This window comes from Sorghum bicolor, chromosome 3, assembly GCF_000003195.3.
Source record: "Sorghum bicolor cultivar BTx623 chromosome 3, Sorghum_bicolor_NCBIv3, whole genome shotgun sequence".
NCBI lineage: Eukaryota > Viridiplantae > Streptophyta > Magnoliopsida > Poales > Poaceae > Sorghum > Sorghum bicolor.
The window spans coordinates 69,460,854-69,467,012 of record NC_012872.2 but is presented as its reverse complement, the minus strand read 5'-3'; the positions used below and the strand labels follow the sequence as shown (position 1 = coordinate 69,467,012).

Below are 6,159 nucleotides of genomic sequence, written 5' to 3'. Positions count from 1 at the left end.
GGTCCCGTAGCTCAGTCGGTCAGAGCGTTGGTCTTATGAGCCGAAGGTCGCGGGTTCAAGCCCCGCCGGGACCAACGGCTCTTTGTTTATTTTTTTATTTTTTCTTTTCATCACTTGCATTTGGTCTATGCTTTTCATCAATATTTTTTTATTTTTCCTTTTCATCACTTGCATTTGGTCTATGCTTTTCATCACTTGCATTTGATCTACGCACATCATCCGTTCTTTGTTTATTTTTTTATTCACTTGCATTTGATCTATTCTTATTTGCCTTGTTTAATTTTTTATTTTTTTCTTTTCATCACTTGCATTTGGTCTATGCACACCATCTGTTCTTTGTTTATTTTTTTATTCACTTGCATTTGATATATTCTTATTTGCCTACACAAAATCATAATATTTGCTATGTTTTCATCTGTGATTTGTCCATTTTTCTTTTTATCACTTGCATTTGGTCTATTCTTATTTGCCTGCACAAAATCATATTATTTATTTCTTCCTACTAGTTTTCACAATTGCGAATCACATCTACTCACTAGACTCACTTTGGTCAAACATGTTCATATTTCTAGTGATATTATGTCCAAATGAGAAAATAATTAAGAACCTAAACTACTAAAGTATCTCTCAATGTCAAATGAAACTTACAACTAGCTCTGTCCTTAGCTTTCACACATACTCTCTTCGTATAGGATTTAGATATTGCTTATGACAGCGATACGGTCTCCAAAATACAACTTTGACCTCTTATTTTTATAAAAATATTTAGAAAAAATGATATACGTATACTTTTATGAAAGTATTTTTTTCAAGACAAATCTATTCATATAATTTTCACATTTACAAACTCAACAATTTAAAAGTTATTGATAATTTATATTCCCAATATTTGACCCAAATCTTATCCAAAACGACATCTAGATTCTATATGGAGGGAGTATCCTTTGAAAACTGATTAAAACCCATCATTAGAGGCATGAAAATCATAAAAGCCCAATCAATATGCATTGGGTTACCTCACTAAATAATAACACGCTGTAAACGTTAGCCATAATTAGGAGCCTAAATGCTTTTAAACATGTTGCCATATTTGCTTGTTTTGCCTTTTTGCCCAATTCGCTTGGAATTTTGTCTCGGCCTTGAGGATGCTTTTATTCTATTAGAGCCTAGGGGGGGAGCGCATTTGCAACGGAAAAAATGTCTAAATATTAGCAACGCAATTTTTCATGTGTATAGTTATTTGTGCCTCGTGGAACATTTGAAAAGAGACAAATGGATATATTTTTTAGATAAATATCAAACAACAAATGTGGTCTTGAGGGTTAAGTTGATTAATGTAAAAGGCAACGGATCCTATGCAAACCAGGCATTCCGTGTAAACTTGTAAACTAACAATCTGGCTCCTAGGATCGTCATCCGATGGCTATACATAGAGGTGGGATAATTTTACATTTTAACTCCCGCCTAGCTTGTGCTAATCGTAAACTTTTTCCAAAATCCCCCTCCCTCCATAACCCTCCGTTCCGTTCCGTCTCCTTGCGTCTCTCCGTCTCCGATCGCGAGTTCGTGGGCACCATCCTAGCAGACACTGTAACAGAACCGACCAAATTATAAGAGATTAAGCCTAATAGTGACCATTTGCATAGTCGAACCATCACGCTTAAGCCCATATAACCCCGGTAGTCCGTGAAATCTCGAAGGATTTCAAACCACACATCGCATAACAGCCAAGATCGTAATAAGTTTAGCGGTCGCCATCCACAAGCACATCCAGATTACAACATTCATAAATACATCGGAGTGCTTAAAGTTATTACAAACCAAGTTCTTCAAGTAGCGGAAGCTTCATAGTTCGAAAATACAACACACACGATAAGTCTGATACAGTGCCATAATTCGGTCATTCCCACAAAAGCAAAAGAAGAGACGGAGTGACCATCGCCCTTGGTCTAGTCATCACCCATAGCTGGGTACAGACAGAGGATGCAATAACCATAGTACATTTGACCATCTGCAAAACAACATGGGAATAGAACCCTGAGTACGAGAAGGTACTCAGCTAGACTTACCCGTCATAAACTTAAAATAAGGACTCATCAAGGATCATGAAGGCTATTTAGTGGGGTAGCTGACAACAACTTTGCAGAGACCGCAAGGTTTTATTACCCAAATCTACATAAATCTTTTCTTCTTTTAATCTGCTCAAGTTGAAAGTATCATTATCTATTATCTAGGTTTGCTCCTGTGCTAATACAAGCAAGTATGAGACTATGATAGTACCTCATCACAGTAGTCATAAATCCGTTTCATTATAACCCAAGTGTTCCATAGTCCTTACTACGAGGACAGGGCTCATGTCAAGTGCTCACTATCCAGGAGCGATGGCGATTCGAATCGATTTCTAACCAGCTGGCGAGGTATTCCCCACACAAACCACACTCACTGATCAAGTGAGCTACAGATCACCATATTACACTATCCAGGACCAATTCGCGGGTTCGGCAGGCACCGCCAGTACCCGAGGACCGTTCCGGCGACCGAGGTATCCAAGGTATACCAAGGTTGCGCGCCGCGCCCTCGTCGTTCTCCTCAACCACCACCAATACAGCGCATGGCGGCTCGATTCCCGGCCCGGATAGTGTTCAGGCTTCGCGGTCGGAACGACTTATCCTTCCAGCTAAGTGTGGGGCATGCGTTCAACATGACAAGAGGGCCGTCAACGATCGGTCCTTAACCGACACAGGCAGGGGCACTATGGGCAACCCACCATAAGACCCTGCCCGGTCTCCAATTACTTTCCACCCTTGGTTATTTCTTTTCCCAGCAACCACTGCTTAATCAAGCAGGTATCCACCTATATCTCGCAGGTGACAGGACATCACCCGACTTCTACCGGACTAAGCAAGCTAAGCATAGACTCCGCGCCTATCTACATAGGACAAGGTAGGTAACGAGTAGGGATAACAAGGAGTACATATGCAGCAACGGTATCAGGCAACTCCTATCACGTAATATGCAATATAGTAGAATAAGTATAGCACTTTATATAAGTTAGCGAGAATAGGGAGACTTAGAATGCTCCGGGGCTTGCCTTTCTCAAACGTGCTGGGTCGGTGATCCGGGCACTCTTGCAGTTCCTCTCCGGGCTCTGGTGCTTCCGGAGGTTCCTGCTCCTGAAGCTCCTCGGGTTCCTCGGGTCCCACTCCGTTCTCCTGCGAGCCTGTATGATGCATATATGCTCATGAGTGGAGTGCGGGATGCCCGAGTGGATGCTTATATGAGAGAGTACCAAAGGAGTCATGTCATGATGCATAGGTAATGCACTTGGTCATGCTTATTACAAGGTAGTCAATCATCATCCAAGAATAAACAATTGAATCAAACATCTATTACATTCTCTTCTATAATTATTTTTCAATTGACATCAGCAACCTACATGATGCTTCAAAGATACACCAAACCCAACTTAATCCATTCAACCCATATACACAACCATTCAAAATTTTCTTTATTCATTTCTAAGCCTATTAAAAATCACATGCAATTCTGTTCATCAATAAATTCCAGAAAAATTACAGGAGACTACTAGTTAATCACAAAGCCCACTGTAAATTTTTCATAATTTTCGGTTACTTATTTTGAACCACAAAAAATCACAAGATTAAGTAATAAAGTAAGTATAATCACCCTACTGTGATATAAGTGTCAAACAACAGATTTCATATTTTTACAATTTGTCTAATATCATAAGAAACACCCACAAAATATTCCAGATTTATTGCATGATCCAATTAATTATTAAAAATCTTAAACCACTGCCATGCAAGCATTTAAATTACCATAATTTCATTTATACACCAAATAATATGTAACAATATTTTCTCAGGGAGTAAACACACATGCAGAGCCAGCAAAACAAGTTTCACATTTTTCTGAGCCATATTCTATTTACTATGCATTTTCCAAGTTTAACAAAAACATGGATTAATTATACTTACACAGAAAAGTTATTCAAACATGACATGCAATTACATCAAACTGTAGATCTGAAAATATAGAGCACACCAAAATTTATTTCATTCAATTTGGAGCTGTAGAACTCAAGATATGGATTTTACAAACTTTAAATCAATTTCTGGAAAACACTTTTTCAAGAAAACCGACGAAAAACGCTACGCTCACCCAGATCTACACCCACTGCGGTACCCCTGCGACTGACAGTGGGTCCCCGACCCCACCAGTCAGTCAGACCGAGAGGAAGCTCACCTCCGACGAGCGGATCTCGCCGGCGGTGAGGCCTCCGGCCACGGGGTGAGCACCAACGTGCTCCCCGCAGCGAGTCGCACCCAGCGGTACCCTTGGATCGACCAGAGGACGGCCGGAACACCTCCGACGAGCATGCATGGCGGCACGGCGGCGCTGCTCGCCGTGGCCAGGCTGCTCCGGCGCGGTAGAGCGTGCGCAAACGCCTCTCCGAGCTTCCTCACCTTCCTACCGACCTAGCGCGACAAAGAACGAGCGAAACGATGCAGGGAAACGCTAGATCCACCGCGGCGGAGTACTCCGGCGAGCTCGGGGTAACTCCGGCGAGCGATTCACGGTGCTCGACGGACTCTCACCTCGGTAGAACGTTCGCACGAGCTTACCCTAGCGACGGCGAGTGCCCTGGTGCTCTCGGCGTCGAGCTTGATGCTCTGGTGTGGCCGGCGACGAGCGGCGGAGCTCTCTCCGGCAATGGCGTGCGGAGGAGCGGCTGCTGCTGCGCGGCGCGAGCGGAGGAGGAAGGAGAAGGAGAGCGCGGGGGAGACAGAATGGGCGAGTGGTCTGGGAGCCAGCGCCGGCGTCCCGACCAGGGGGGTTGGAGGCCGGCCGCGGCGCGTCCAACGCCGGCGTACGGCCGCCACGTGGCCGGCGCCGGGTGGAGCAAGGCGGGCGCCGCGCGCGCGGGAGAGAGGGGAGGGGGGAGCGGGCCGCGCTGCCCAGCTGGGCCAGAAGGGAGGCGGGTCGGCCCAGCAGCGCCTGCCCCCTTTCCTTTTTTTTTAATTTCTTTTCTCCAAATTCTTTCTAAATTCATTTGGACCAATTTAAAATCATTTTCACCTCTTGCTCCCAAAAACAAAGTTGTTCCAAAACAAAAACTCTACCACTTTGCTTTAACAAGCAAAACCAAATTCCAAACAGAATTTGAATTACAAGTTAAAACTCAGTTCTAGGTTTTAATTAAATTCTTTTTGGATATTTTTGTATAAATTCCATTTCTCAAATTCCATAGCTCCAAAAATTGCACAAAAATATTCTAAATGCTTCTCACACATAAATCAACCTAATTTGAATTTTTCACAATTTTAGAAGCAAGTATCATATTTTTAACATATTTAAAACACATGAAATGAAGCACATAAAATCATAATTTGACAAGAGTGTCATGCTCATGATGCTTATGCTTGATGGAAATGCTTATGCATGACTTTGGTGATGCTAAGTGCATGCTTAACACCTAGGGTGTTACAGCCCTTCCCCCCTTAGGGTTACTAACCATTTCTTGTGAAATTTTGGATAAACTGTTTTTAAGTAATCCTCTGTTTCCCAGGTGGCATCCCTATCGTCATGATGACTCCACACCACCTTATATGTTCTGACGATTCTGTTTCGGGTTACTCGCTCCTTGGTATCCACAATCCCCACTGGCTGCTCCTTATACTCTAGGTCTGCTTTTATCTTGATCCCTCGAGGTTCAACTCTTTGCTCAGGCACTTTCAAACATTTCCGTAGTTGCGACACATGGAAGACCGGAAAGATCGAGCTCATCTCTTCAGGTAATTGAATCTTATAGGCCACCGGGCCTTTTCTCTCTAGCACTTGGTACGGTCCCACATATCTGGGTGCAAGCTTGCTTCGAACTCGGAAACGTTGAACTTTCTTCATTGGCGTAACCTTGAGGTACACATAGTCACCTATGTTGAATTCAAGTGGCCTTCTTCTCTTATCAGCATAACTCTTCTGTCGTGACTGCGCTGCTTGCATATGTTGCTGTATAATCTGCACCTTTTTCTCGGCATCATTCACAAAGTCGATACCATAGTATCTTCTTTCACCAGGTTCAACCCAGTTTAACGGAGTCCGACATCTTCGACCATACAAAGCTTCAAACGGGGCCAT

General features: G+C 43.2%; 1 non-coding gene across 1 annotated transcript; it reads left to right on the top strand.

Moving 5' to 3' along the window:
- TRNAI-UAU lies at window positions 1–74 on the top strand. The gene has a single exon. It is a non-coding gene; the product is annotated as a tRNA-Ile (tRNA).